The sequence below is a fragment of the Lathyrus oleraceus genome, chromosome 3 (assembly GCF_024323335.1).
Source record: "Lathyrus oleraceus cultivar Zhongwan6 chromosome 3, CAAS_Psat_ZW6_1.0, whole genome shotgun sequence".
Taxonomy (NCBI): Eukaryota; Viridiplantae; Streptophyta; class Magnoliopsida; order Fabales; family Fabaceae; genus Lathyrus; species Lathyrus oleraceus.
The window spans coordinates 249,548,416-249,569,676 of record NC_066581.1 but is presented as its reverse complement, the minus strand read 5'-3'; the positions used below and the strand labels follow the sequence as shown (position 1 = coordinate 249,569,676).

The 21,261-nt window shown below is 39.7% G+C and overlaps 1 non-coding gene across 1 annotated transcript; it reads right to left on the bottom strand.

Annotated features, from left to right (window-relative positions):
- Positions 1-10,435: 10,435 nt before the first annotated feature.
- Positions 10,436-10,542, bottom strand: LOC127132990 (small nucleolar RNA R71). Its single transcript, XR_007806991.1, has one exon. It is a non-coding gene; the product is annotated as a small nucleolar RNA R71 (small nucleolar RNA).
- Positions 10,543-21,261: the final 10,719 nt, after the last annotated feature.

The window sequence follows — 21,261 nt, the reverse complement described above, 5'->3', positions numbered from 1 at the left end:
GGTTGGGGATGACGGAGAAATAATCGTCTAGAGAAATCAACAAATACCGAGTGCTGACCAATGTTGTCGGGGATGAAAGAGAAATTGCGCCTACTGCTTGGGGAGAACCAATAACGCTCCATATTTTAAGGCTTACTGCTTTCGAACCGTTGTTGATACTCTTTTTAAATGAAATCGATTGCTTAAAATTAAATGCTTTTATATGTTTAAGAAAACATGATTTTGATTAAAAAAAGTAATTTTAAAAAATGATCATAATAAAATTTAAAACTATTTGACTGAATTAAATAAGAGTATAAAAAATGGGATAAAAGCTCTACTTCATTTAATGGAATGGTAGTCTGTAAATGACAAGACTCCATAGATCTTTACAAAGTTGAAAATGGTAATTTACATGGAAAAAGGGTTACATTGAATACAATGATCAATAATCCTTCTACCAACTCTTGATATCCATTATGCTCTTGACTGCTCAGGAAAATCATGCTGCACTAATTAGTAATCTTCAATCGGTTGGTGAGCCAAATGGTCAGCCAAGACATTACCTTTGATAGCTTTCTGAGATCGGTATTCAATATCATATTCTGATAACAACATCTGCCAACGGGAAATCCTCCCAGTTAAAGCAGACTTCTCAAATAAGTACTTGATTGGATCCATTTCGGATATCAACCAAGTAGTATGGTTCAACATATACTGACGCAGATGTTTAGCAGCCCAAGCCAATGCGCAACAAGTTTTCTCAAGCATAGAATACCGAGTCTTACAATCGGTGAACTTCTTACTGAGGTAGTATATTAAAAATTCTTTATTTCCAGTATCATCTTGCTGACCTAGAATATAACCCATACTCTCTTCAAGCACAGTCAAATACATAATCAACGGTCTTCCTTCAACGGGTGGAGCCAGAATCGGAGGTTCAAGCAGATACTCTTTGATACTATCAAAAGCATTCTTGAAATCCTCAGTCCAATCACAAGACTGATCTTTTCGAAGAAGCTTGAATATAGGCGCATATGTGGCAGTCATGTGTGAAATGAATCTTGAGATATAATTCAAGCGGCCAAGAAAACCTCTGACTTGCTTCTCAGTTTTGGGCGCAGGCATCTCTTGTATTGCTTTGACCTTGGCGGGATCAACTTCAATACCCTTCTCGCTGACAATAAAGCCCAACAACATACCAGAACGAACACCAAAAGTACACTTGTTTGGATTCAAGCGGAGTTTATACTTCCTCAAACGCTGGAATAGCTTCAACAAATGCTCAACATGTTCTTCTTCATCAATGGATTTAACAATCATATCATCAACATAGACCTCAATCTCTTTGTGCATCATATCATGAAAAAGTGTAGTCATTGCTCTCTGGTAGGTTGCACCACCATACTTCAAACTGAAAGGCATCACTCTATAACAAAATGTTCCCCAAGGTGTAATGAATGTGGTATTCTCCATATCTTCGGTTGCCATCTTGATCTGATTATATCCGGAAAATCCATCCATAAACGAAAAGACATTGACTTTTGTTGTATTGTCTACCAATATATCAATGTGTGGCAGAGGGAAATCATCTTTCGGACTGGCTTTATTCAAATCTCTGTAATCAACGCACATACGGACTTTTCGATCCTTCTTCGACATAGGCACAATATTGGCCACCCATTACGGATACTCAGCAGTAACAAGGAAACCAACATCGATTTGCTTTTGCACTTCTTCCTTAATCTTCACTACCATATCAGGATGAGTTCTCCTCAACGTCTACTTGACTGGTGGGCATTCTGGCTTCAACGACAATCTATGCTCCACAATCTCAGAATCCAACCCAGGCATGTCTTAATAGGACCAAGAAAACACATCTGAATACTCTCGGAGAAGATCAATCAACCCCTTCTTAACCTCAGGACACATTCGAGATCCAATCTTGACCTCCTTCACGTTATCCTCGGGACCCAAGTTGACTAACTCAATCTACTCTTAAAACGACTGAATGGATTTTCCTTCATGCTCAAGAAGACCAGACAATTCATCACTTACTTCTTCATTACTTTCCTCCTCAGCCTCAAACACAGGGAATTCAAATTTTGGAGAAGGAGAAGGATCATTGTATTCAATGGGATTAGAAGCCAACCTGCATAATGATTTGATATTTTAATTTTAGAGAAGTGAATTTGTGACCAAGTATTATGCAGATGGACAATTATATTTTTTTTTTGTGATTACCATTTTCAAAATAAAGCAAAAAGTAAAATCAAAACATCATAGATGTGGATGAATAGAATTATATTTTATTGATGATCGAATTGAAAATTCCCAACAATGTTCACTTCACCCTTACACATAGGAGAAGGATTTTCAAAAATAAATAAAAGCAATTACTTAGATCGATGCATAATAACAGGAATATCAACAGCGGTCCAATTGTTGCAAGCCTTTCCATGCGGCACAAAATTGGTGTAGTCTTCTTCTTCATCATCCTCTATAACAACAGCTAAGTGTTGTTCATTTCCATGAATGAACCCTCCGCTACGGAAGCTGAGTTGTACATCTTTAGATCTGACTGCTGACGAACCTTGTTGGAAACCATAACCGGCTCTACTCTTGTTGTCGGAGACCTCTACCATTCGTCCCCACTGATCAAATTGACAATCTTCAACAACCTTCAATGCATCTTTAAATGAGGACATGGGTGCCCCAACTCTCTTTTCAACAACAATAGATAAGGCTTAGAATGCAGTTCCAACCTCATCCTCAACTTCAACATAAGAGAAAGATGACAGGTGGCTGACCAACAATGCCTTCTCCCCGCCAACAATGACTAGCTTCCCATTCTTGACAAACTTGAGCTTCTGATGCAATGTGGATGTAATAGCTCTTGCCTCGTGAATCCATGGCCTTCCCAACAGACAACTATAGGCCGGGTGGATATCTATTACTTGAAAAGTAATCTGGAAGTCACTCAGACCTATTTTCACCAGAAGGTCCACTTCTCCTATCACAGTTTTGCGTGAACTGTCGAAAGCTTTGACGATCACGCCACTATATCTCATAGGCGCTCCTTGGTATGACAACTTCGACAATGTTGACTTTGGGAGTACATGAAGGAGAATTGCGACCCAAAGCGCAGCGGAAATTAAAATTTTCTCCTTTAGAGATCCTTACGAATGGTCATGATCAGTGATAGAGTATTTACCTCTTGTGACGGTTGAAACCTTTGGTGCAGATCTCTTGTGACGATCAAAACCCTTTGATGCAGATCCACGAAACGATCACGAACGTTGAACGATGACAACGTCTCTACTCAGTCCACACGAACGGTTTCCTTCAATCTCAGTGCTAGCTGGTACGAATGAAGGCTTTGAGTGAGAGAGAGAGAGAGAGTGAAAACGAAAAGAATGCAACCGCAATTAATGCTTCTGCACAAGGGTTCTATTTATAGAACCACTTGTGTGGGCTTCAAGCTAAGAGCCCACTTAAGTGTATTTTGGCCCATATCTTATAATATGCCCAAAATCACTTAAGCCCATGGTACCTTACCATATTTCGTATTCTACTCAAGTACATCGTACCTTACGATGTTCTATAATTCACTTAAGGGCACCGTACCTTACGGTATTCCTTAGTTACTCTATCTCTCATCAATCCGTCCTTTGTGTGTGACCCTGTAGGTTTTCGTGACGTTGGCAATTATATTAAATCACGCATTTAACATAATAAACAGTGAGCGGTATCTAGCAACACATCACTGCTACCCAAGACACGAAAATGTCAAGTGATCTGACAATTCCTTCTGTGATAATAATTATGTGTATAATTACCCTTTTGCCCTTATGTCTATATTGAACACAAGGCATAGACCGTGTCATCCTTGTCCAGTTCAATATTGGGCCCATAGACATTTATCCTGTTATGCAGGATGGGCAAATTCCATCTAGGTCACTCATGTCCCTCAGCATGCTTTGTGGAGTACCTATCAACTGCCTTTATGGTTATCCAGTTACGGATAACGTTGGATCAGCAATAAAGCACTCGACTCTACATCTAGGATCCATAGTGGTTTCAGGTCGAAGAGTGGAATACACTATTATCACCATGAGAATAACTTATGACACCTTGCATAACTTTCTATATAGTATTCTCATAGCGGGTCAATCCGGTATAAATATTACTCCTAATATTCATACCTATGTTTAAGACTTGATAACTCTTTATCCATGATCCATGAGATGTGATCATCAGTCTACAAACATAATAGTCTTAATGCTTTAATGTTATCCCACTTCACGCTAAAGCTCGACTACGGATACTTTAGGAATAGTGTCCTTATGTTTAATGTGTTCTCATGATTAAGTCACACTTAATACATTAAACGGACTATCTATTCCAGGGACTTTATTAATCAACCATAATAAAGAGAATGCCTTTTATTATTCGATACAAGTACCAAAATGTATTGGCCTCTAGGGCTTACACCAACAGTACATTCAAAGAAGATTCGGTGTCTACCAACACATTTGACATAGCGTCAACTTTGCAGTTCATGGAGATATGCAAAGCTAAGTTATGATTCCTACCCTCTTCAGGGAGTTCTTCGTCACAAAAGCTGAGGTTGTTGCAGGAAGTGATATTAGCCACAATATGATCAAATTGATCCACCGTAACATCCTGTTCCACATAAGCTTTCTCAAGAACTCTCTATAGTGCTTCTTTTTGCGCTTCTGAATTCATCAACAGAGACAATACTGAGATCTTTGAGGGGGTTTGCAACAATTGCTCACTATGTTGAATTCACTTTTCTTGATTATTCTGAGTACCTCATCATTGTCATTAGGCTTCAAACCACTGGATTCACCAGACTGACACTTTGTAGCGTTAACTGATTCTACTATAGGCACATCCGCCTTCTTATTGACAGACAAATCTTCTACATTCTTTGGGAACACCGGCCCAAACACACGACCACTGCGGGTCACCTTAGTAACATCAGCAATGCTTACGATAGAACTAGTTGTAGGTAATGGAACCTCTTGACCATATTTCAACATAGTTGCATTATACTGATATGGAACAGCTTTATCGGATGCATACGGGACGGGACCCGCCAACCGTATAACCAACGATGATATCGATGTTTTGCTGACGTTGTTACTGCTGCTGCTGTCATACTGAATAATCACTCTCTCAGGATTCTTGAAAACCGGTACTATTACATTAACATCATCGTCTATGTGACGGGACTGAGTAATCTGAATCAAACCTTCATCCATCAACCTCTGGATGTCCCTCTTCATAACCATACATCCTTGTGGATTAATAATGTAAATATCACAACCATTATGGTCATGCTCACAATCACTTACCAAGAAAATATCCTTGTGCGTCGTCACCAAGGACCTTCTAATAAAGCGGTCATCAAATACCTTGAACTCTCTAGGACAACCGTCCACCATATTAACAGATGAATTCCCATGAGCAGGTAGTGGATTAGCTTTGATGAATTCCCATAATCCTCAAAGGACATCATTCCACTCTTTACCAGCTTTTGGACTTCATATTTGAGGGGGTAGCAATTCTCAATATCATGTCCGGGGGCTCCTTGATAAAAAGCACATCGGAGTTCTATATTGTACCACCATGGAAGTGGTTCAGGTATTTGTGGTGGGTTTCGTGGTTGCAACAGGTTCTTGAGAACCAAGGACGGATACAATTTTGCATATGTCATCGGAATTGGTTCAAAAGAGACCGTCTTCCTCTCAAAATTTTGTTGTTGATGATTGTTGGTATTGGTGTTGTTGTAGGTGTTTGTTCATTGCGGTGGCTGTTGTTGTTAACGTTGCTGTTGTTGAATTGGTGTTGACTGATTATCTGAAAATACTGGAATTACTGATGAGACTTGATGATGATGTTGACCGGGTGGTTGATTTCTTTTGGCATGAGGCCTCTTCTGCCTCCCAAAGGTCACTGCATTGGCTTCACTCTCCTTCTTCTTGCTGAAATTGTTACCATACCTCTTGTTGGATGTAACCTCCTCTCTAGACAATCGTCCTTCTCGGACACCTTCTTCGAGCCTCATCCCCATGTTTACCATTTCGGTAAAGTCATTAGGGGCACTGGCAATCATCCGTTCATAGTAAAATGAGCTCAAGGTCTTAAGAAAAATCTTGGTCATCTCTTTTCTTCCAAAGGAGGGGTAATCTGAGCAGCAAGCTCTCTCCATCGCAGAGCATACTCGTTGAATGTCTCCTTATCTTTTTGAGACAACGACCTCAACTAATCTCTATCTTGATCCATATCAACATTATACTTATACTGCTTCACAAATGCCTCGCCCAAATCATTGAATGTGCGGATGCTTGCACTATCCAATCCCATGTACCACCTCAGAGCGGCAACGGTCAAACTGTCTTGAAAATAATGGATCAAAAACTGATCATCATCGCTGTGAGTAGACATCTTTGGGGAGTACATCACCAAATGACTGAGTGGAAAGGTATTCCCTTTGTACTTTTCAAAGTCAGGCACCTTGAATTTCACCGGGATCTTATCATTTGGAACCAAAAAACGTTCCGCAGCACTCTTTCCAAATAAGTCCCTACCCCTCAAAGTTTTCAACTCCTTACGCAGCTCAAGGAATTGGTCCTTCATCTCATCCATCTTTTCATACACATCAGGGCCCTCAGACGGCTCAGAATGATAGATGGTGTCTTCCACATGAAGCAGGGTATGCACAACAGGCGGTGGCACAGACATGACCGGTCTAGATGCCGACATGGAAGCAAAGGTAGGCGCAAAGCCTTCAGGCACAAAGTTCGGCGGCATTCCCCAGGGGAATCCGGAAGACATGTTTGGTGCAAAATGAGCAGTAGTTGCAGGAATGGTAGATGTAGCCACCTCTGAAATGACAGTCCTCTGAGGAGGAGGAGTTGCGGGCGTTGGAGAAGATTGGCTTTGAGCATCTAGGACTGACTCCATCATGGCAGTCAGATGGGAAATCTCTTTCTTCAGGTCTTTGTTCTCTTGTTCAAGATGCTCCATAATCTTCAGATGATTGGCGCGGGTATTGTATCGATGAGTCAGCTTGGTTGAAGCACATAAGAAACACCAATGAGACATCTGGTGAAAGAGAAACCTGTTATGCAAATGATGCATGAAATGCAATGCTTGTTTATTTTTGTTTTCAAGGAACTTACTATATTATTTGCAAATATATATATATATATATATATATATATATATATATATATATATATATATATATATATATATATATATATATATAACAATAATTGCAACAATTTGATATGACCATAAAATATCTCTTTTGTTTATATAATAGGAAGGATTACACTGAGTACAATTTCATAAACCAAAACACAGAATACAAGAGAAAAGGAGATTAGTCATCCTAAGGATCCCTAACAACAACATCAGAAGATCTGGCTGCAGGCGGGTACTTCCTTCGAATGCGTCGAATCTCAGTGTCAAAAGAAGTCTTCATCTGAGTCTTCTCAAGGACAAGATGATCAACAATCTTCTTCCAAGCGACAGAAGGCTGAGGCATACTAGAGGAAGATGAAACCTCTGGCTCTCTCTGTATCTTTGTCACTCGGTCCTCAAGTAGCACAATAAGTGCATCTTTGTCCTTAGACTCAAGCTGTAGCTCCTCATGCTTTCGGCTAAAAGCATGGAAACGCTCTTCCCACATATCACTTCTCTCGCTTCATCTTGGTGAGCGCGTCTTCCAATTCCTCCATATATTGGTTAGGGAGAGTCAATGGCTCAGCCACAACCATAGACATAAGTCTTTCACAAGGATAAGGCATCTTTAACTCCAAAGCTCTCTTCTTCACCCAAAGAGTGTAAGCTTCTAAAGTTACACAATTGTGCGAACCAAGCTCGGATCTTCCTTTCCTATGCACATTATGCCAAGAATGCATAATCTTCTGCTTCAAACGTTGGGGATCTTTACCCTCCTGATAGAAAAGACCTTCTAACAAAGTGTTATTAGGTTTGTCTCTTAAGGGGAACCCAAGTTGACGGCGAGCCAAAGCAGGGTCTTAGTTAATTCCTCCTGTGTACCAATGAGAGGCACATTAGAGAATTCACCACAATAATCAATAATCTCCAAACTGCTCAAAGAAGGATCATACCAAACTATATCATCATTAGTGATAGACATAAGTCTCTGAGACCACCGTAGACATTGTTTGTTCTCCATAAAAGCAGGTGTCTGAGGCAAGTGCGAAATAAATGATGACACTGAAATTCACCGTATTTTTGACTCCGATTTCGCATGCATTTTAGTTGTTTTATTGTTATTTTGTTATGTTATTACTATGTTTTTCTTTGTTTTCAGGTTTTCAGTCTAATCAGAGCCCCGATCGAGAAAAGGAGCGAAAATGAGTTAAAAAGCTAAAAAATCAGCATTTTACACTTGTGGCTCCCACTGTGGCGGGCGCCATGGGTCCAGCCATGACGTGTCCCAGTTTCAACCGCTCCTCAACTGCCACATCTCCCACGATCTCCACTTGGGACTGCAAATTTCCTCCTGTGGCGGGCTCCATGATGTTGTGGCGGGCGCCACAAGAACAAAATGGTGCCCACCCATTTTCAAACTTAGGGGCATCCTTGTACTCTCCATGTTCTTTTCTTGCCTATAAGTAGAACCTTGATTTCAATTGTTTAGGCATCCAAACTTAGTTACAACTAGGCATATATCAATATTGTGTAAAAGTGGTAATCGCTTCACATCGGAGTGTTGCCACACTGTGTAATCGAGTATGTAATCGAGTTTGGAGCACTTTGGAAGGAAGTTTAGTCCTGTCGCCACTTTCATTTATGTTTCGCACTTTATTCGACCCTCCGATTGGAGCAGGTTTTATTGCTTTACCTTTGTCTACTTTATTTTCCCGCACTGCCTTTATTTTGTTTATTTTCCTGCACTGCCTTTATTTTGTTTACTTTCCCGCACTGCCTTGATTTTGTTTACTTTCCGCACTCGCACTACTTTTATTTACTTCCCTGCACTTGCACTTATTACCTTCTCTTTTAAAAGTCTTTTATTTATCCGTTTTTATGATAAAAACTAAAATGCATTTTTACTTTACCATGTCTGGCTAAACCTATAAAGGTTAGAATGTAAGGATCGTAATTGAACCGATAATCCGTACAGTTGTTCGTAGAAGCACTTAAGGGCTATTTTGACTTTCAACTTATGTTTTCCGGCAGTTAATTTTCGTTTGGTAAGATTGAAAGTCGTCCGACGTTTGGTTAAACAAAGTTGTTTTTAACTATTTCAAATACAACGAAAGCGTTTTGTTTAGTTCATTAGGAGTTTTTAACTTAAAAAGAAAAGTGATTTTAAAACTATTTTCGGATGCGTTTATAAGTTTAGAGTCTGGTTCGTGAGAACCTCTTTTGGTTAAGAAATTCAGGTCAAAATACTTTTCAACTTAGTCAAGACACTATATTTCTTAAAAATAGGTTTACTACTCTAACGCAATGCGCGCCTTTTTATAAGTGACAATAAGAGGGTTTAATTAGGGAGTACAACTCGGTTCTGAATATGCGAAAGCGACAGTTCCCGTTAAATTGGTTCTTTTCAAAGTAGGAAACACTGGCCATAAGTAATTCTATTAGCAAGTACTTGGATTATTAATTGATTATGCGAATTACATTCAAACCTGTCTTTGTTAATTGAATTTAATTTAATACTTTATTTTTCATTGCGCACTCTTAAAAAACCCTGTTTCGATTACCTTAGATAAACACCGTAACAATAGATAACGATAGATTGACATATGGTCTCTGTGGATTCGACAATCTTTTATATTACTCTGACGCGTTCGTATACTTGCAAAAAACACGCATCATGTTTTTGGCGCCGTTTCCGGGGACCAATTTCGTACCCTGTTGTTATATCGTTTAAACTTAGGTTGTTATCTGTCGGTCAATGCGAAGGACTCGCAGCACCAGAAGCTTAGTAGATCCTCTGGCGGAACCTGAACGTTACGCTCGCGCACGTTTATTTTTCCATAGAATTAGGAGAGCTATGGCCGAAGATCAAAATCAAAGACCTCTTAAGGATTTAACCCAACCATCCAACGAAGAACCTAGTTCTAGTATAGTAAACCCAACCATCCCAGCTAATAATTTCGAACTTAAACCCTCCCTGTTGTAACTAGTGTAACAGATACAATTCCCAGGTCTTGCTACTGAGAACCCGAACCAACATTTAAAAATCTTTCTCCAATTAGCAGACACTTTTAAAACCAATGGAGTTTCTCTTGAGACAATCCGTTTAAGATTATTCCCTTTCTCCCTTAGAGATAAATCCCTATCATGGTTAGATTCCCTTCCACCCAATTCCATAACAACTTGGGAAAACCTTAGAAAAGTAATCCTTGCTAGATACTTTCCCCCAAGTAAGACCGCCATTCTTCGAAACCAAATAACCAGATTTACCCAGAATCAAGGAGAATCGTTGTTCGAGGCTTGGGAGAGATATAAAGAGCTGTTAAGAGAATGCCCCCATCATGGTTTAGAAAATTGGTTAATCATTCAGACCTTCTATAATGGACTTCACTATAACACTAAGATGACCATCGGCGCTGCCGCAGGTGGCACACTAATGAACAAACCTTACCCTGAAGCTAGTGCCCTTATCAAAGATATGGCTCAAAACCATCAATCATGAGGAGTTGAACGAGCGACATTTGAGAAGAAGGAAGCCCAAGGAGGAGTACATGAGTTAAGCTCTATAGACATGATGCAAGCTAAAATGGACGCGTTGGCCCTCAAGGTTAAGCATATGTGTATAAACCCGAATACTGCAGCTGCAGTTTCGTCGGATTGTGAGATATGTGGAACCAAAGGACACCAATTTGCAGAATGCAGTCTCTTAAACGAAACCAACTCTGAGCAAGTGAACTACGCCCAAGGGAACCCATATTCGAATACCTACAACCCTAGATGGAGGAATCACCCGAACTTCTCCTATAAGAACAATAACCCTATCCAAAATACTGCACCTCCGAGACAACCAGGTTACCAAGCCCCAAGACCAAATCAACCTATGCAACCTGTGCCACCAAAGCCGTGCCTTGAGAAAATTTTGGAAAATTTTATCACTGCTCAAACCCAACAAAACGAAGAGTTCATGAACCAGAACATTCACGTTAACGAACTAATTACCCAGTTAGGAACCAAGGTTGACCAAATAGTTACTCACAATAAGATGCTTGAAACCCATATCTCTCAGGTAGCCTTAAACCAAGCCCCCCAGACTACACCTGGAGGACAGTTCCCTGGACAACCTCAACAAAATCCGAGAGGACAAGCTAATGCCATTACCCTATGAAGTGGGACCGCTTATGATGAGCCATTTAACCCAAGATTGAGTGAACCCGAAACTTCTAAGGAATATACCGAACCCACGGACGAAGTGAAGGAACTAGAGGAATCTGGAAAACAGGAAGGAGAAGAACCTAAAAACAAAACTTATGTACCACCCCCGCCATACAAACCACCGATACCATATCCGCAAAGACTCAAACAGACCCAGATCAATAACCAGTATCATAAATTCATTAAGGTTATAGAAAAACTTCACGTAGAAATCCCTTTCACATAAGCCATCACCCAAATACCTTCTTATGCAAAGTTTCTCAAAGACATCCTTACCAACAAACGTAGACTCGACGATCCGAAGCCCTTGGAATGTAATTCTATTTCCGAGAATAAGTTAGCCAAAAAAGATAAAGATCCTTGAAATTCTGGTGTAGTAAGAGGTCAGATGTTCTACTCCAAGTCATGACATATGATCCAACATTGTTACTAATACAGCAACACAGTTATACAAAGTAAAACCCAGTACTGATATGCACACATTCACAGATGTCACAATATCTGCTACTATATCACCATAGAATGGAAGAACACCCAGTTCTGTCCATCTGGTACAAAGACACATCAGAGATCAAACATATCACTTACTTCTGTTGAGCCTCAACATGATGTCTCAACATTGATTTGAACATCATCTGTTACAGCATTGCAGTTTTACCTTATTTTATAACAGACATAATTATAACGTGCAGCAGGTAAAAACACAAGTAATTGTTAACCCAGTTCGGTACAACATCACCTACTCTGGGGGCATACCAAGCCAGGAAGAAGATCCACTATCAGCAGTATTAATTCAGAGTTAAACTCCCCCGTTTACAACTCTTCACTTAATCCCTACCCAATGCAATCTATACCTAGGAACTCCTAGATATAAACATCCAGTTTCCACTCCTATCACTACAATTACAATGTAATGCTAGACAACTTGAACTTGCTTCACAGCTTCATTCAAGACCATAACAAACTCTTACCTACAGGCTTCGAGTTACAAATAATCTCATGCCTTTGAGCACTGAGAAACACATGGTAACGTTCCCACAGGTTGGGAGGTTTTCCGCACACACACCCCTAATTTTTACATTCTTTTTGGGCACTTAAAACCTAGGTTACAATCTGCTATTTATAACCTAAACACCCAACTGGATTTGGGCCTTCAGAAATCGCAACAAACTTCTCCTTTGCTGTTACAAAGCCAGTAGAAAACTTCTGCTACAATCAAGGTCTTCAATCTTTTAGTTCCTAAAATATCTCCATATTTAGAAACTGTATATTCACCAAATATTCTGATTGAGTCTTCAAGACCTCCACAAATAACGCCACATAAGGATTTTAACTAATCCCAGAATATTAAATCAGTTAACACATAACAGAATTAACTAATTCAATTTTATACACAGGCGCGATATCACAGTCATGATGTTGTGACATCTTACATGACATGTTGGTCCAGATGTTGAACTTCTTCAACCTAGCATATTAAAACAACAGAGGTGGCGCGATGTCACAGTCACGATGTTGTGACATCTTACATGACATGTTGGTCCAGATGTTGAACTTCTTCAACCCAACATATTAAAACAACAGAGGTGATTACATTATTTGTTTTACAAAATTAATGCCAATCCTAAGGTACTAACAATCTCCCCCTTTGGCAAATTTTAGCTAAAACAAATAAACATTACACTAGACACCACATCCCAATATGGGTCTGCACTTCCTCTTTGTCATTGTCAGCACCATCACCAACACCAACTTTGGTGTACATGAAGAAGAAGTTATACAAGAATCAGCTGCATCACAACCCTTCCCCTCAACCCTATAGCTTTCTGAAGAATATGTAATGCTGAGTACATAGATAATGTAACTCAGATCACAAGACACAACTGTCTTCTTAACTCAGATCACAAGTCACAAGCGATATACCCAGTATGGTTTTAGTGACTTTTATGCCTGAAACCAACTTCTACTTGCTACCACAACATTTTGCTTGATTTTGGTACATCCTCAGGACAATGTTTCTCTCCCCCTTCACAAAACCAGATCCAGGCGCAGTATGCCCAAATCTTAACAAACCCCATGGTTTAGAGGGAATGGAATGTCGCTCTTGTGAGAAGAGAAGTGCTGATACATCCTTTAAATAGGCCATACCGTGCTTAGGAATTAACGGTAGGAGTAAATACTTGGTCAAGATCCATAAATATTTGCTGAGAATCAGTCAGAGAATCACCAACAATATCCCAGACTATCTTTGAATACCTTTTATAGCTCTTGACTGTTTCTTTTCAGAAACAACAGTTCCAATGCATGTAGACTATTCCATATGTGCTGTCAGACACGTTGCAAGCGATGTCTTAACATTCAACACGACTTTTGTCTGCATTCTTCATGTATTCTCCCTATCACCATTTCCTAAAACCACTTTCTTACCTCCAGTGGTAGCTTGACATCTAGCACCACTACAGCCACAATCACAAACAACAGTAGATGGTTACTCCCCCTGTACCACACAACTGTAACACACAGGCTCATTCTAATATATCATAATAAGACACACCTCATCCATATTTCCTTATGACTGTAAGTTTCAGAAAGAAATAACAATATTGTCCAAGGTAACGTCATGACATCCGGTCAGACATTCTTCTGCTCACTCAGCCTTGACACTCACCACATCATCCCAATAACTAACAAGGTGCCATAACTAGTTATCTGAGAACACATAGACCACAAGCTTGATGCTTACTTGCAGCGCAAAGACAGAACTCCCCCTGTCATAAACAACCAACTCTCCTCTTGAAACTTGGAGATCACACATGAACATATCTAACACCCCAAGGTTGGACCTTCACATACTTCCTGATTCAAAGGGAACCCAGACCACTTGATGAATGGAAAACATAAGACACATCTTCATGTCTTCAAGAGCACACCCTCTGTTCAACCCTCTTGGCTGAACACATCCACACTCTGTGTCAATCTCTCTTCTAACCAGAATAGAAAACCACTTCACAAAATGTTTTAACATAAGTTAGGACATCCTTCACAACATAACAAAGAACACCATCTGATAATCTTCAGATATCACTGAGTCACCAGCTTGATCCAAAAGAAACCAGACACAAATTGGGACATATACATTCTCATCCCATTACAAGAGATAATCTTCCATAGATGGCTCAGAACTCCTACCACAAGATTCCAAGAGATGAATAGAAAACACCTCCTTTTGTCTTCAACTTACTACTTTTCTGCTCAAAAGTAATTTGCCTCAGGCTTTCCTCAAGAATAATCAGCTGCCATATGTTGATTATCTTGATTCTTCGAACTCACTTCTGAGATAGACCAAATGCCACTAGTTGATTACCTCCTTCATGAATCCTCATATGAAAAAGTCAAATGCCACTTTTTGACCTCTCCACGTTTATCAGACCTCTCCCAAAGATATTCTGACCTTCCAAGTGAGACTTGAACTTCACGCTACATGTTAAACAAAACTTAGATTCTCTAAGACATGAACATGTAACATTTTCTCCATCCAGACTTTCAACCTGCATAGGTCCCATTAAGTCCATGTGCACAAGTTCCAGAGTTTTGGATGTTGTAGGATGTCCCAGCTTAGGATGTGACATCTTGGTTTGCTTGCCAACCTGGCATTCTCCACAGACTCTGCCTTCATCAATAAGCAGCTTTGGAATTCCTCTAACCGCTTCCTTGGATATGATCTTTTTCATTCCCCTTAAATGAAGATGACCAAGACGTCTATGCCACAACTTCACCTCCTGTTCTTCCTTGACTAAGGAGCAAATTGAGGAGTAGTTTGAGACTTTAGGTTCCCATAGATAGCAGTTAACTTTGGACCTGGATCCTCTCATAACTTCCTGATTATCTCCATTAGTCACAACACATAATTCCTTAGTGAACTGAACATAGAGAACTTGATCACACCGCTGGCTTATGCTGATGAGATTAGTAGTTAGTCCTTTTACTAACAACACATTATTCAGTTCTGGAACTCCAGAGCTGTCCAGCTTACCAACACCTTTGATTTTTTCTTTAGCACCATCACCAAAGGTCACATAACTGGTAGTGTGAGGTTGTATATCCACCAATAAATTCTCCATACCAGTCATATGTCTTGAGCAACCACTATCAAAGTATCAGTCTTCTCTGGTAGACGCCCTTAGAGTTGTGTGAGCTAACCTAGCAAACCATTGTCGTTTCTTGATGGGGGCATTATGCTTAGATGCCTTATGCTTAGGTCTGACATGAGGGGTTTGGTTAGGATAACCATGCAACCTGTAGCAGAAGACCAAATATACCACAGTAGTGACATCTCCATCTAGCAACTCCAAAGAACTGCAATGAGAACGATCTTTTCGAAGTACCCAGTCTACAACTCTATAGACCCTTTTATCTTAAGTTGATGGGCCACTTCACCAACTAAGATTCTGATGTTGAACCAAATGTCACAACATTGTATTTTAACATCTAGCTGTGGAATTCAGCTCCTTCTTCTGTCACTTGAAAGAACTTCCTCCCTTCACAGAACAAGAGTTCAACGCTCTCATAGACTTGATTGTGGAACCAAGTTTGAGTAAACAACCTCCATCATGCAGGTTTGCAGTTAAGTCATCCAAGCTCACACCTTGATGAATCCCTGCTTCTTCTCCAAAGACACCAGACACTCTGATGCATGAGTCTTCAGAAGGACCAGTTAGAGACTAACCCTTCAGCTATACCAAGGATTCCACTTCCTAAAGCAAGGTTGTTTCCATGATGTCAAGAATGCTGCCACTTGTTCTTAACTCCACAGTGTGCATTAGCCAATGCACTTCCTTACCTAGATCAGAAATAAACTGATCCAAGTAACCACCATCAAGACTATGATGTCTTCTTCTTCTTGTACACACCATGGTTGAACATGTTCCTTGCCAAAAAACCTTTTCAGAGATCATATGCTTTTTCTGCCACCAAAGAGATAGATAATAAACCAATGTACTATCCTTCTTGTGATTCTGCACAGGGTCGTTAAGAAGAGATGTTCCAACATCTTTAAGAACATCAGTTATCTTGAGCTCCAAGGATAATCAATTAAATACTTGTACTTGGCACAAGTAGACATTGATCTTAAATCCTTTCCCAATTATCCTTTCAGTTACTTCCACCATAAGAATACTTTGAAAATACTCTTCTTGAGTCAACGTCTTCTGCTTGCAAGCACCTCAACAGTTTTGAGAATCTTTCCAGATTGGATTCACCCTTAGGAATGAGAGAGATGAATCCTTCCTTTCAGATGTGTCACACAATAACCAGAACCCATGTGACACAGGTCAACAGCCAATCAGACCCTAGGCTGACCAAACGTGAGGAGGTTAACCAAAACTCCCCCTCAAATTAACAATCATGGAAACTCCACACCAATATCCATGCATTGTACACAAATGTTTCAACATGACATACACCATCCCTACCAGTGGCAACTAACTCTATGAGTTATACCTATACATACTCCAATCACACCAATCAGACTCCAGCTGACCATAAGTACTAGAAAAAAAACAACACCAGTCAATAGTAGATATGCATTGCCAGAGCATACTACCTCAACCAACCTCTGAATCTTCATATTCTCACTCCTTGAGGGAACTGTCACTTCTGATAGTGGTGTTTGAATAACAAGATTCATGGTCCCAATCCTCTTAAATGAAATAGCAATCAGGTTACCCCATTATTGACTTCTAACATCCAGGGGACTTGTCTTCCAACACAACATAGTACTTCAGGGAACAACTATCCAACCCTGATCAATCTACAAGAATAAGACAAGCAGCAGGAAATTGCACAATGTCACATCTCAACCAGCTCCACTTCTAGAGATCAGACCTCTAAAAGTGACCTTATTAAGCACACACACAGTTGACCCTACCCTTGTCAACTTAGCACACACAGATGTCTCCTCTTCCAGGTCAGGAGTAGGTTCCAAACACAACTATCCCTTTGTTTGACACCTAAAAACATTTTCTCTTCAACCAGTAGCTGCATACTTGTTGAACAACATGTTCTAACATCACAACATAGAACATTAGTTCCACCTCCTTGGAACCAACCCTCCTTGAAAGTCTTCAAGGTCTTCATATACACTACCCAAGAGAGTAAAAGAATCAGTGATCAGGTGATTCTTACCATCCTGAAGTGAGAACGTCATGATGAGTGGACTTGAGGAGACTCAAGTATCTTTGACATCTTCAGTAGATTATGATGAAATCTTGAATACAACAGCCTTTCATCCACATGAAGGGAAACTACATCATAGTTTGAGTTTTGCCAGGTATTATGCAGCGGAAATCATAATACAACTCAACCTATGAACACCCACTTCACTAGATCAGCCTCCAAGAACATACCAAGTTTGAATATGATTCAATACTAGCACAGCAGTCCCACACAAAGGCCAATTGCCAACCTCCATAGACAGGTACACACAGTTCCTGTCATGAATAGTCCATCCACCTACTTCAAGGGACCATTCAGGGAATCACAGAGCCTTCCACAGGTTCCAACATCAGTACTAACATAACTCCTTGCAAGATACCAAAAAGTATCACCCATGGATCTCATCCAGAAACAGAACAGGATGCCTGCTCTGATACCAATTGAAATTCTGGTGTAGTCAGAGGTCAGATGTTCTACCCCAAGTCATGACATTTGATCCAACATTGTTACTAATACAGCAACACAGTTATACAAATTAAAACCCATTACTGATATGCACACATTCACAGATGTCACGATATCTGCTACTATATCACCATAGAATGGAAGAACACCCAGTTCTGTCCATTTGGTACAAAGACACGGCAGAGATCAAACATAGCACTTACTTCTGTTGAGCCTGCACAGTTATCAGCATGATGTCTCAACATTGGTTTGAACATCATCTGTTACAGCATTGCAGTTTTACCTTATTTTATAACAGACATAATTATAACGTGCAGCAGGTAAAAACACAAGTAATTGTTAACCCAGTTCGGTACAACATCACCTACTCTGGGGGCATACCATGCCAGGAAGAAGATCCACTATCAGCAGTATTAATTCAGAGTTAAACTCCCCCGTTTACAACTCTTCACTTAATCCCTACCCAATGCAATCTATACCTAGGAACTCCTAGATAGAAACCTCTAGTTTCCACTCCTATCACTACAATTACAATGTAATGCTAGACAACTTGAACTTGCTTCACAACTTCAATCAAGACCATAACAAACTCTTACCTATAGGCTTCAAGTTACAAATAATCTCATGCCTTCGACCACTGAGAAACACATGGTAACGTTCCCACAGGTTGGGAGGTTTTCCGCACACACACCCCTAATTTTTACATTCTTTTTGGGCACTTAAAACTTAGGTTACAATATGCTATTTATAACCTAAACACCCAACTGGATTTGGGCCTTCAGAAATCGCAGCAAACTTCTCCTTTGCTGTTACAAAGCCAGCAGAAAACTTCTGCTACAATCAAGGTCTTCAATCTTTTAGTTCCTAAAATATCTCCATATTTAGAAACTGTATATTCACCAAATATTCTGATTGAGTCTTCAAGACCTCCACAAATAACGCCACATAAGGATTCTAACTAATCCCAGAATATTAAATCAGTTAACACATAACAGAATTAACTAATTTAGTTTTATACACAGGCGCGATGTCACAGTCATGATGTTGTGACATCTTACATGACATGTTGGTCAAGATGTTGAACTTCTTCAACCTAGCATATTAAAACAACAGAGGTGGCGCGATGCCATAGTCATGATGTTGTGACATCTTACATGACATGTTGGTCCAGATGTTGAACTTCTTCAACCCAACATATTAAAACAACAGAGGTGATTAGATTATTTGTTTTACAAAATTAATGTCAATCCTAAGGTACTAACAATCCTGGAAATTTCTCCATTCCTTGTATTTTGGGAAGTCATGTCATCGAAAAAGCTTTTCTAGACTTAGGAGCTAGTGTGAGCTTAATGCCTTTAGCAGTTTGTGAGAGGTTAAACTTAGGAGAATTACAACCTATTAAGATGTCACTTCAATTAGCTGATAAATCTGTTAAATATCCGATAGGCATATTAGAAGATGTCCCTGTCAGGATAGGTCAGTTATTTATCCCTATTGATTTTGTTGTCATGGACATTAAAGAGGATGACGATATACCAATCCCTCTAGGTAGACCATTCTTATCAACTGCAGGAGCCATAATATATGTCAAGAGAGGAAAGTTGACCTTTGAGGTAGGTGGCGAGAAGATATAATTTATACTTTCAATTTTTTTTATGGCACCTATGATGGGAGACGCATGTTATGCCATATATATCATTGATGAATGCGTTAGGGAAATAGAACAAGAAGAAATCATAAAAACAATTAAGTTGCCATCAACCCTCATACTGGAAGATGATAACTTTAGGAAACCCATACATCGATGATAACCTTTACGAATGTTTATCCCTTACCCCAGATCCTATGCCATGCCCTAAGAAACCAACCTTAGAACTTAAGGAATTGCCTAAGAACCTGAGATATGAGTTTCTTGATGAAGAGATGAACCGTCCAGTTATAGTCAGTGCTACCTTGAGCCAAGAGGAAACAGACCAACTCTTAGATGTTTTATGAAGATATCCCTCAGCCTTAGGATATAATATTTCTGATCTGAAAGGTATAAGCCCATCCGTATGCATGCATCGGATTTTCCTCGAAGAAGATTCAAAGCCCTTCAGAGAACATCAGAGAAGAATAAACCCTATAATGAGTGATGTTGTTAAATGAGAAGTTCTTAAGTTACTTGAGGCAGGTATAATCTATCAGATCTCAGATAGTAAATGGGTGAGCCCTATGCATGTAGTACCTAAAAAGGGAGACATCACAGTAGTGCAAAATGATAAAGGCGACCATATAGAAAAACGGATAGAAGGAGGATGGTAGATGTGCATAGACTACAGAAAGTTAAATAAAGCAACAAGGAAGGATCATTTCCGTTTACCATTTATAGACCAGATGTTGGAGTGTCTAGCCAGACACTCCTACTTCTGCTATCTAGATAGATACTCTAGATTCTTTCAAATACCTATCCACCCCGAAGATCAAGAGAAAACTACCTTTACATGCCCTTATGGAACTTTTGCTTACACACGAATGCCATTCGGACTCTGTAACGCCCCAGCTACTTTCCAACGCTGCATGATGTCAATCTTTGCAGATTACCTAGATATTATCATGGAAGTATTTATGGATGATTTCTCGGTTTGCGGATTTGATTTCCAAAATTGTCTTGTTAACCTTGAGAAAATCCTGGAGAGATGCGTGGAGGTGAACCTTGTGCTAAACTGGGAAAAGTGTCATTTCATGGTCACCGAAGGGATTGTTTTAGGACATATAGTTTCCGAAAAAGGTATTGAGGTAGATAGAGCTAAAATAGAAGTCATAGAGAATCTAAAACCACCCAAAACTATCAGAGAAGTCCGAAGTTTCCTTGGACATGCTGGATTCTACCTGCGTTTCATCAAAGACTTCTCTAAAATAACTAAACCTTTAACTGGCCTTTTAATGAAAGATGCTGAATTCATTTTCGATGAAAAATGTAACGAAGCATTTAATCTTTTAAAGCAAGCGTTGATTTTAGCACCCATTATGCAACCCCTTGATTGGTCAGAACCTTTTGAGATAATGTGTGACGCTAGTGATTATGCCGTTGGAGCCGTTCTAGGACAAAGGAAAAATAAAAAATTACATGTGATTTATTATGCCAGTAGAACCCTAGACGGCGCCCAACTTAACTATGCAACAACTGAAAAGGAA